This window comes from Ptychodera flava, chromosome 2 (assembly GCF_041260155.1).
Source record: "Ptychodera flava strain L36383 chromosome 2, AS_Pfla_20210202, whole genome shotgun sequence".
Classification (NCBI taxonomy): Eukaryota; Metazoa; Hemichordata; class Enteropneusta; family Ptychoderidae; genus Ptychodera; species Ptychodera flava.
In genome coordinates, this window is record NC_091929.1 from 40,426,814 (window position 1) to 40,437,319 (window position 10,506).

At 41.9% G+C, this 10,506-nt stretch overlaps 1 long non-coding RNA gene across 1 annotated transcript; it reads right to left on the reverse strand.

Annotated features, from left to right (window-relative positions):
* Window positions 1–248: 248 nt before the first annotated feature.
* On the reverse strand, window positions 249–8,408 carry LOC139120564 (uncharacterized). Its single transcript, XR_011549115.1, has 4 exons — window positions 8,173–8,408; window positions 6,062–6,104; window positions 3,449–3,810; window positions 249–2,207 (listed from the first exon to the last, which is right to left on the reverse strand). It is a non-coding gene; the product is annotated as an uncharacterized lncRNA (long non-coding RNA).
* Between the last annotated feature and the right edge of the window lie 2,098 nt (window positions 8,409–10,506).

Consider the following 10,506-nt stretch of genomic DNA (forward strand, 5'->3'; position numbering starts at 1 on the left):
ACGCGTGTGCAGCTATATTTAGTAAAAAAATAAAATCGCTATCAGTGCATATGGGGCTATAGATGAACCTGGTTCTGCATAGTTTTTCAAACGAATTAGATATCCGATCTCGCAACAGTTCATGATCAAAAGCGAAATACTCCAAGACATGAGAAAATGTGCATTTTTAGACTTTTGATTTTGAAGTTGAAGATGGTTGATTTTTTTTCAAACGCATACATTTGATTTACGCTTGACTTTAGTAAGCAATGCTCAGACAGCTAGCGTATCGATAGCGCTTGGGTCAGGGGTCATCGCCAAAGACGGTCAGTGCGTATTCACAGCTCAGCCAACTTGAATCACGGGAATCACGGATCACAAATCCATGGCCAAATGTTCACTTGTATTACGTAAACAGAACCATAACATATCAAATATATACCGTTTTGGAGAAACAACTTTTTGATTCACTGATGATGAAGTTAAACGCTTAAATATCGCGACAAGTGTTGCGTATTTACACGGTATGCGATATTTGTGGGTCCATAGCTGTGGTGTTTTCGGACGGGATATCTGCCTTTTACGGGCTGGTTTTGACTTGTACGTTATTAACCCCGCCACGGGTTAATAACGTGGTTTTGACTTTTGCGTTATTAACCCCGCCAGGGTTAATAACGTAAAAGTCACAACCAGCCCGTAAAAGGCTGAAATCCCGTCCGAAAACACCACAGCTATGGAGACACAGCTAGATATGCGGAAGTACGCCGTCTCCGACCAGCGAGCGCCTTCCCAGAAAGTCTGTTGACAATGTCACGTCACAATACACAGAAAATTTTCGCAAATTTATCTCCAAGGAAGCCAATTCACACAAGTTACTAACGTCACTACAGATAGTTTCTTGTTGGAAGCAATACACCACGGACATTGTCGCTGTTCAGGAGTGCCTTTAATACTCGCTCTTACTACATTCTCAAAAAAGCCCATGCGTATAAGCAAGGAGCTCCCAAAAGACTTTGGTGCTCCACGGTGTATGTTTCTGACCACCACATGCTGCTACCTTCCTTACCAAATTCACGGTCGACTTTCCTACTCTGATCATAATCTTTATCCATTTCATAGCTTTACTTGCGCTCAGAACCGTTCGGGGTGGTTGCTTCCCCGTATTGGTGGAGCAGCCAAAGTCATGTATTCAATAACTGAAGCTGACACACCGAGTTGGCTGTGTTTACAAAAAAAACCCCAAAAACAAAAAAAACGAAGAGGGGACTGGAGGAAATGAACATGTTGCGAGCAGAACTTTGTAATACGTGGTTATTTTTTCTGCCCATACATCCCTTACAAATGTGCAGGCTTGTGATAGTTTGGGGGACTTGAACAATTTTGATGATATAGAGGGGGAATTTAAATTTTTCTATGGGTAATGAGGGGAGATCGAAAAAAAAGATTTCATTCGCGATTCCTCCAGCCCTCTCCCCGACGATCGTTATTTGTGAAAGCAGCCTTACTACATAATGGCAACATCTTATTTTCGTTCGCAAGATCCCGACTTTTCTCTATGAATTCATACACTTTTCTGTACTAAGTCTTACACAACTACAAAATTATATTAATTATACAACGGAAGTTTTTGTCATCTTATGGAAATTTTCGCGTCCATCATTGATAGTTCTGAAGATAAAGCATTATCACACCATGGAATATACCGTTCCCGATTGTACTCATTTAGAAAGTTGCTGCACCGGCCCGCCGGTGGGTACTTTTATTTGATCGAAAGGTAAAATCACATAATTGTCTTTACCCAGTTGTTCTATTTTCATGTTTTGACACATATACTCCTTAAAGCCAGTGTTACCGTCTTCCAATAAAGTGTACCCATCACCCGTGAACAATTCATTCACTCGCAATTCACAGTACAGAAACAGTCTCGTTTGCCAAGCAGTCTGTGGCCGGTCCAAGGAGATGAACTTCTTATAACCCATAAATAACGGTCCGCTAGTGTTCTGCAGCGCATCCTGAAATTTGAAGCCGGCCGCCTTTTCAAAATCTTCACAGGATTTCGATTTCATTTCTGCCAGATGAGTTTCAACTGCGTCCAAAGCCGATGGATAGCAGCGCCCTACAAGATCCACCAGACCACTCCATGTAGCGGGGACGATCGGGTTTCTTTCTGTCATTGCCGCCGGTACTCGAAACAGCAACACCCAAAAATTCCTCTTCTGCTTGGAAACCTGTTCAGACAATTTCAAGTTTTACACAAGAATTAGCCACGGTGAAAAATGATACACAACACTAGTCCTTTAATTTATGAAATTGAAAATTGCATGATCAGACACAAATATCCGGTCTTGGGCCGGTACTGTTGAGTATATATACCAATTTCACGTTGAACGACGTCACATTGAAATCGTGACTTGAAAAGTAGACAGAGGAGCGTCTATATTTGTATATATGAAAAACAACACAAACGTATACATAAAACCAACGTTAACACAATGCTAGTCGTCATATTTTTAGATGAATTTAAACTTTATTTTGCTTCTCTGATGATGCATATTTGATGCATGCCTTTGGTGTGCGGCGGGTCCTTATGTCAGAGCTCGTTAAATTGTAATTAGTGATCGATTGTATGCAGAAGCAAAATATGCGTACATCGCCTTTCGTTAAACAGAGGGAAAGTTAAGTATTTGTCGCAATAAAAAAGTTTCTTTTAAATTGCAAGGAATAAATATGTTGTAGCAAATATTTCTTACAATACATCATCCTCGTTACTTATCGTTTTGTGGCTGGGCTCCATGGATGATGCATTTGGCACTAACACCAAGTCGCACCTCATCGCCTCGTCTCGTTTCGCACAAAAAATTGCTCAATATTTGCTTTACGCCAATGCTCTAACAGTCTGGTTTCAATGAGTTTCCTTGAACTTAAAATGCGGACTCGGAAGGAGATGTGCATTATGAGGGGCCGGAAACAACTTTGTCGACATCTAAATATAAACGGCGAGGAAGAAGAGAATTTGAAAGCCAATTGTTAAGATATCTTAGAACCATGCTTGATTCAAACCTATGTTTCACACTAAAGGTAATAACGTAGACCTTCTAATTTTACCCTTCATCGTTTTTGGCAAAATAAAATTTGCGGTTGCCAAAATATCATGATCTTAACACAGTAATGAGGCCATGATACACGCAAAAACATTTCACTATGACCTATGGTGGTTTTTGAAACTATAGCTGGCTCTTTGGGTCGAAGTGACGTTAGACGAGGTAGTATTTGGGACGAGGCGGTTTAGATGCAAAATTGTTGTTGGCGACCTGGTTTTGGTGCGAAGTGTTTGGATCCCCTATGGTTATAGGGCAAGTCATCATGTGACGAACTGGCACAGAATCCACTCTCGCAGCGAAAGGATCAGCAGCTAATTATTCGCACCGCCACTACCGCGACTGTCAGAGATGATGCAATCATTACTCACCTTTAGATTGATATACTGTGGTGAATATCCTAACTTCAAAAGCAACTGATAAGCTGGTCTGTCAGCATGTCGTTGCAGACAGTTTCCGGTCCGAACACAAACGCAGTTCCCCTTTTCGACAGCATTGACGGTGTGGAATCCTCGCCGGGCAGTGTGTTGCAAATGCGACCATACAAAGGTTCGTTTAGGACATCTTTCCAATCAATATGACCGATTTTTGATGACCTTATTTGCGTGCGTAATTCGTCGATCGACTTCGTTTTCAGTAACTTGGAAACGGAGATAACGGTAGCGACGGCCATCTTTCCCGTATTTACAGAAAAAGGGATGTCAACAGGCCGTCATATCAAAAGCCGTCCAACCTGATGTGTGAAACAAAAAAAGCACGTTAAGTACAATTTAAGTTTCCCAGATAAAGGATGTCAAATTGAAAGAGGGCGCTGTCCTTAGCAAATAACATGACAAACGTTACTTTGGCAACGGACTGCGTTGACCTGTGGTTGGTTGTGTTGAACAGAGAGAGTATGAATTTATCGCAGGGTCGTTGCGTTGTGTGTATACAGTCGCCTTGAAATCTTCTTAACCACTCTTTATTCTGGAGAAATTAAAAGTATTTTCATAGTTTGAGTGCTTTAACATGATCACGTCATATGAAGAAGTGGGGAATGTTTTGGTGTGAATGAATCGAAAAAAGTGCTAGATTGCGTCAGTGGAAGGGGATTGCTTGGTGGGAATCGAACCCACGGCTTCTATTAAGTGACAGTTAGATCGAATACCATTATCGTACAAGCGAAGTATCCACTCGACTAGGTGCCAGCACGCCTATCGCGAATACAATACACCTTTATATAGGTGCTCCGTATCACAGGCACTGTACACGTCGCTTCGCTTTCGATACTGATTCACAGTAAACACAGAGAGAAAAGTTTACTGTGGATTAAGCGACGTGTCTAGTGCCTGTGCTCGTATGCTTCACCACGGTCCCTCCACAGTCACTCGTGAGCTATTCAGCTCTGGGACTATTCGCCCCACCCATAGACGAGTGTACATAAGCGAGAACAAACCCTCGCTTATGTACACTCGTCTATGGGGGCGAGTAGTCCCAGAGCTAAATAGCTCACGAGCGACTGTGGTCCCTCTCCTGTACAGGTGATGTGGTTTTACATTGTTACGAGATTGGAGGTGTTGTTGCCTACTGTACAAAATCTCGTACCGGTTCCAAGGCCATCGATGACCGAGGTCGTTGTCCGAACACCAAACCATGGAGGTCTATTGTGGCACAGTCCCTTGTGGAGGGACCGTGATTGTGGTTTAGTACACAGCAACGCCCCTGTGTCATTTAATTGGGGCCCGGTCCACCATGCATACTCTACTACCTAACCACTGAGCGACTGTGCGTTGTACCATGCTACATATGAAGGTTCAGGTGCAGTCACTGGTGAATTTCGTCAATTTTACAAAATCACCATAAAACATGTTTCAAAGGCTTATAGGCCCTATACTGATTTTACATGTTTTTTGACCTTGACCTAAAATTTTGGAGTGGAAAAGTAGAGCTGTTCGTAACCACCCTTGCACTGGCATATGCGGAAAATATAAAATAGACCCCCCCCCCCGATTATGATGCACACAACCCTCTAGTGTCTATGGTCTGCCCGCTTCCCACAACAGTTCAAGCTTCCAAATGCCCTCTCGGAGTCCCCGCCACTGAAATTTCCTATTGCACGTGTACACTAGATGTACATATTCCCACATGTACATTTCATGTACGCAACTATTTATCTATAACCCAGTGTGCTTTGGTTCAGAGCATGGATATAATACATATATACATAGGTTACGTTACTTAAAGGAAATGCGATGTCCTTCGCCCGCCATCAGAAATATCAAATGCCGTCCAGCCTGATGTATGAAACAATTATCACGACGCCATTTTTCTCAAATAAAGTATGTCAAATAGAAAGAGGGCGCTGTATTTAGCAAAAAAAACATAACAAACGTTACTTCGGCACGGATGCATTGAAAGTGGTCTGATTGTGTCGAACAGAGAGGGTATAAAGTTATCGCAGGCTTGTTGCGTGTGTACACAGTCACCTTGAAACTTCTAAACCACTCTTTAATTCAGGAGAAAATAAAGTATCTTCACTGTTTGAGTGCTTTTACATAGTCACGTCATTATAAGAAGTGAGAAATGATTCAGGGTGTATGAATCGAAAAGTGCTGGATTGCGTCAGTGGAAGAGGGATTGCTTGGTGGGGATCGACCCACGGCTTCTAAATGAGATTAGAACGATTAACCACTATCGTACAAGCGAAGTATCCACTTGACTAGGTGCCAGCACGCATTTCATGAATACAATACACCCTTATATAGGTGCTCCGTATGAGCATAGACCCCAGAGAACAAATCAGCCATGGTGTACAGTACCCGAACGGACTTCGGACTGCACCCGACGTCACGAAGCCATGGAGGCACGCAGCATGGGACATTTATAGTCGCTTGTGGTTTGACATACGGCGAAGGCCGCTGACCGCATATTTCATATGAATGCAGCGACTTTCGCCACATGGCGCGCGGGGTAAAAACACAACCCCGGGCGCAACGTAAGCTTACCTCTCTTACGGTTCCAGAACATAGCCTTCAACCTCCCCTCCCTCTGAAATGAAAGACCGATATTGTGGGTTTAAATTCTGTAAGGGGTTGACCATTTGATATCCTGGGGGGGGGGCTTGGAAGATTGGTGGAGAGCCAATTATTTTTTTCCCCACCTGCTTCACCATGAATTATTTTTTTTCTACAGGGCATATGCTGGCAACTTTTTTTTTCACATTCCTTCTTCGAGATATATTTTTTTTTTACCAATTTCGGTGCAATGTTTGTCTGCTTGATTTTTCACACCCAGTAACAAGATGCTGTTCTATCGCACACAGACTATATTCAAGAAACTAAATAAAGATATGTAAATACATGTACATTTTTGATTCACTTTAAAAAAATATCAGTTTATAGATCTTATTTATACCATGGGTAACACACTGAAAATACAAATCAAACAACCTGATTACTGAGTTCTACATTAAGCATTAACAAACTTACAGTGAAAACTTGTCTGAGAACATCACTGGTGTCATCAGAAGAGATGATGGTATCCTACATATATTGCAAAATCATGTACATTTATGGCATTTACATGTGTTCTGAAATAGAAAAGGTGCATGAAATGTTAAGAACCATGAAAGATATGTTTGACAACAGATACAAAGAAGTAAAAAGTAAAGACCAGAGATCCAGTTCAACAAAAGAAGAGTATGAGTTTTACTCAAAGGTTGCTGACAAAGTTGATGCATGTTTTGATGAAGTGAGTGAAATATGGAACAAGACGAAGAGAGTCCATGAGAAGTTTACTGAGAAGTTTAAAACCCTCGGAGACAGAGAGAGTTCAAGAAAACAAAGAAAAAATCGCAGCCGAAACAAAAGAAGACTGGTGCAAGATGCAGCGAGAAATGTAAATCCACACATGAAAGCCAAGGAACCGGTCGCCAGAAAGATGAAAGCCAGGAAAAAATACAATATCTATTCCAGAAAGTTAGACGAAGAATGGGTGCTACATGTACTGTCACTAAGAGTGATGATCTCTCTGAAGAAGAGATGATTGCAAAAGAAATATGAATGACATTGTTGACACTATAGTTGAAAAGGAACAATGATTGTGTGACTTCATACAAAATACTGATGATTGAACTTTTCCATATGAAATATTGTTCCCTGGCTGACCAGATGTCTGCTGAACTCAATCAGTATGAGAACTTGTATGTACTATTACCAATTCAAACCAAAAGAGCACAGTGTCCTTGAGACTTTATTAAAGTTTTGGTGTTTTGCTTTATTTTTGACAAATATTATTGGTTTTGTTCCAGACGAGTTCTTGTTTTCAGTTGCTGAAAGCTACAGTGATAGTAGCTGTAACTTTTGACAATCTTTCAGTGTTTTTGTTTGTGTATTTATTTCAGTTCCTCGTTTAATAAATTCTAAGTTATTGTTCCTCAAGCTTGAAATGGTTTATGCTTTATAAAACTCCAGAGCTACTGCTTGATTTTTATTGATGCTGCACTGAGTGTGCATCGAACAATTGCCAAGATTTTTTTTCCGAGTCGCAATGGTCCATAATTGTTTTTCCATCAGCCACTTAAAGCCAGATTTTTTTTTTCGAGCAACTCCACCTGGCATCTTTTTTTTCCCAAATCTTCCAAGCCCCCCCCCAGGATATCAAATGGTCCACCCCTAAATGGTACGAGGAACAGGGTGTTGCTATCGGCACAGACAAGGTTGCAAGTGGAGGTGTTACGTATACAGGATTACGTAATGAAATTTTGCAATGACGTCATTGGTTGTGCATACACATACTGCCCGGCGTTTCGGATGTTTAAGCCGCTTAGTCATCATTTGACTGAAAGTACACTAGACTTAATTTTAGCTTGAAAACTTCGGGATTTAAAAATGATCAAAATGCACGTTCTACATAGGAAATCTTGTGTTTAGAAAATTATGCCTAAAAATCAAACCACTTAATTGTGATTTAAATATCAATGCGCCGTTCAATGAAAATCGTTAAAATATCAACAATTAAGTTTTCGTCTAAACAAGGCAATGAAGCATACAATTGTCATTTGTACGTCAACGCAAAAACTTTTGGTGAAAACTGTACAAGAGAGGTGTGTACTTACATTATAGTCCCAACAAGGGAATATGTACCCTCCAGGCAGGAGACCTTTTGCCCTTCTTGCGTGGGCAAATGTTAACCTACGCTCGGGCACAGTCCAATGTTTGAGCTATCAATAAAACACTCCCTAAGACGGATACCACGTGATTTTGTCAGTTCACGACATGTGCACGAACGATAGCGACTGCATATTGAGTGAACTGGTCAAAATCGAGTAATATAGCCTACCTGTTGCTGAGGTCGTTTATTACTGTTATGTCATATTATATTATAGCTTTGTCAATACCAGTGAATTTTGTGACGTCATACCATACATTATTACTGATAATGTATTCCATTATTCAGAATTGCGGCCCCACAGCGAGCAAGTTTTGTTTTGGAAAACGAAAAAAAAGGACTGCGCATTTAAAAGGAGGGAAAGTATCGGATAAACCATGTAATACACAAAACCATAAATCTTGATAATGGTGCACAATATTGATAATAATGTTTTACTGAACGATTTATCACATTTTTTGAGTCCTCGCGCACGCATTTGTCGTCTGTCTGGCTGGCGCTCAGCATGCAGTCCCCGTACGCGTCCGATACGCTGGTTGGACTACCACGTTTGTTGACAACATGGTTCACTTCGTTGCCGTATAGGTGAAACAGAACTCAGTACGTTTGCAAACTCCTAGACGATACTGGGTTTGACACATGGCATATTATGTATGTCAGTGGCCATGTAAACGATGCAAGCATGAAAGGCTACTGTACTCGAACCAGCCGTAAACGGGCCAACAACGGCAGCTTGCTGTCATCAACCTTGACCGGAAGTGTCTACGGATATACTACGGAGCCATTCGAAGTCTCGGTCCAAGGTCAGCTACTACCAACAATCATGACGACCGTTGACTCTCCGTTGATCCACAGTCGTTTGGAGAGCTATTCAGCGCTGGGACTATTCGCCCATAGACGAGTATACAGAAGCGAGAAATCCGCTTCTGTATACTCGTCCTATGGGGCGAATAGTTCCAGCGCTGAATAGCTCTCCAAACGACTGTGGTTGATCTAACGTCTCGGCCACCTAATTCTGATGCACTGACTGTAATCGGAGACAACTTTCATTCATCGTTTTTTTCTCCATGTCTGTGATTTTACCTTGCCTTGTTCTCGATATCGCGACTGTACCGAAACCCTCCAGTATGTTTGTCAACTCCCTTTCAAGCACCCGTTTACGTCAAGTTCTGTTGTTCGCCGAAATAAAATAGCTCTTCTCAAGAAGCCATCGGAAATTGAATTTATAGACACAGTTATTATTGAAATATAAACATTTGAATAACAATGTTGAACTCTGTTGATATTGTTTGCAATGAATGCTTGTACTACTAGCGACATAATAATGATCGTATTGATCAGCTGATACCATGGCATGCAGCTCGCTGATCGTACCACAGTCGCTCGAGAGTATTCAGCGCTGGGACTATTCGCCCCATAGACGAGTGTACATAAGGGATGGACCATTAGACCTTGGGAGGGGGGGGGGGTGGTCACAATGAAATTGTGAAAATTTTTTTTTTACTATTGTAAATTTCTGAATTTTTTTTTTCCAATTGAGATTAGCTGTGCAAATTTTTTTTTTCAGAGTAAATTTTCAGATTTATAATTTTTTTTTAGTTCGTCGCTGTCTGAAGATAAAGAGGGCAAAGATGTGGTGCCAAGCACCACAAGCGGCCACGCAAGCGGTCACAGGGGGGGGAGGTCAGGAGAGGGGTGTCCCCCTGCTGCTGTTGGAGCTTTTGAAAATAGAGATTAAAATGGTGTTATAGAGATTAAAATGGTGTTATTTGGTGGCACTTGGGGAGTATTTTTGCGGGGGAGGTCAGGAGGGGGTGTCCCCCTCCTGCCGTTGGAGCTTTTGAAAAATAGAGATTAAAATGGTGTTATTTGGTGGCACTTGGGGAGTATTTTTGTGGGGGGTGGTCAGGAGGGGGTGTCCCCCTCCTGCCGTTGGAAAAATAGAGATTAAAATGGTGTTATTTGGTGGCACTTGGGGAGTATTTTTGCGGGGGGTGGTCAGGAGGGGGTGTCCCCCTCCTGCCGTTGGAGCTTTTGAAAAATAGAGATTAAAATGGTGTTATTTGGTGGCACTTGGGGAGTATTTTGTGGGGGGTGGTCAGGAGGGGGTGTCCCCCTCCTGCCGTTGGAAAATAGAGATTAAAATGGTGTTATTTGGTGGCACTTGGGGAGTATTTTTGCGGGGGGTGGTCAGAAGGGGGTGTCCCCCTCCTGCCGTTGGAGCTTTTGAAAAATAGAGATTAAAATGGTGTTATTTGGTGGCACTTGGGGAGTATTTTTG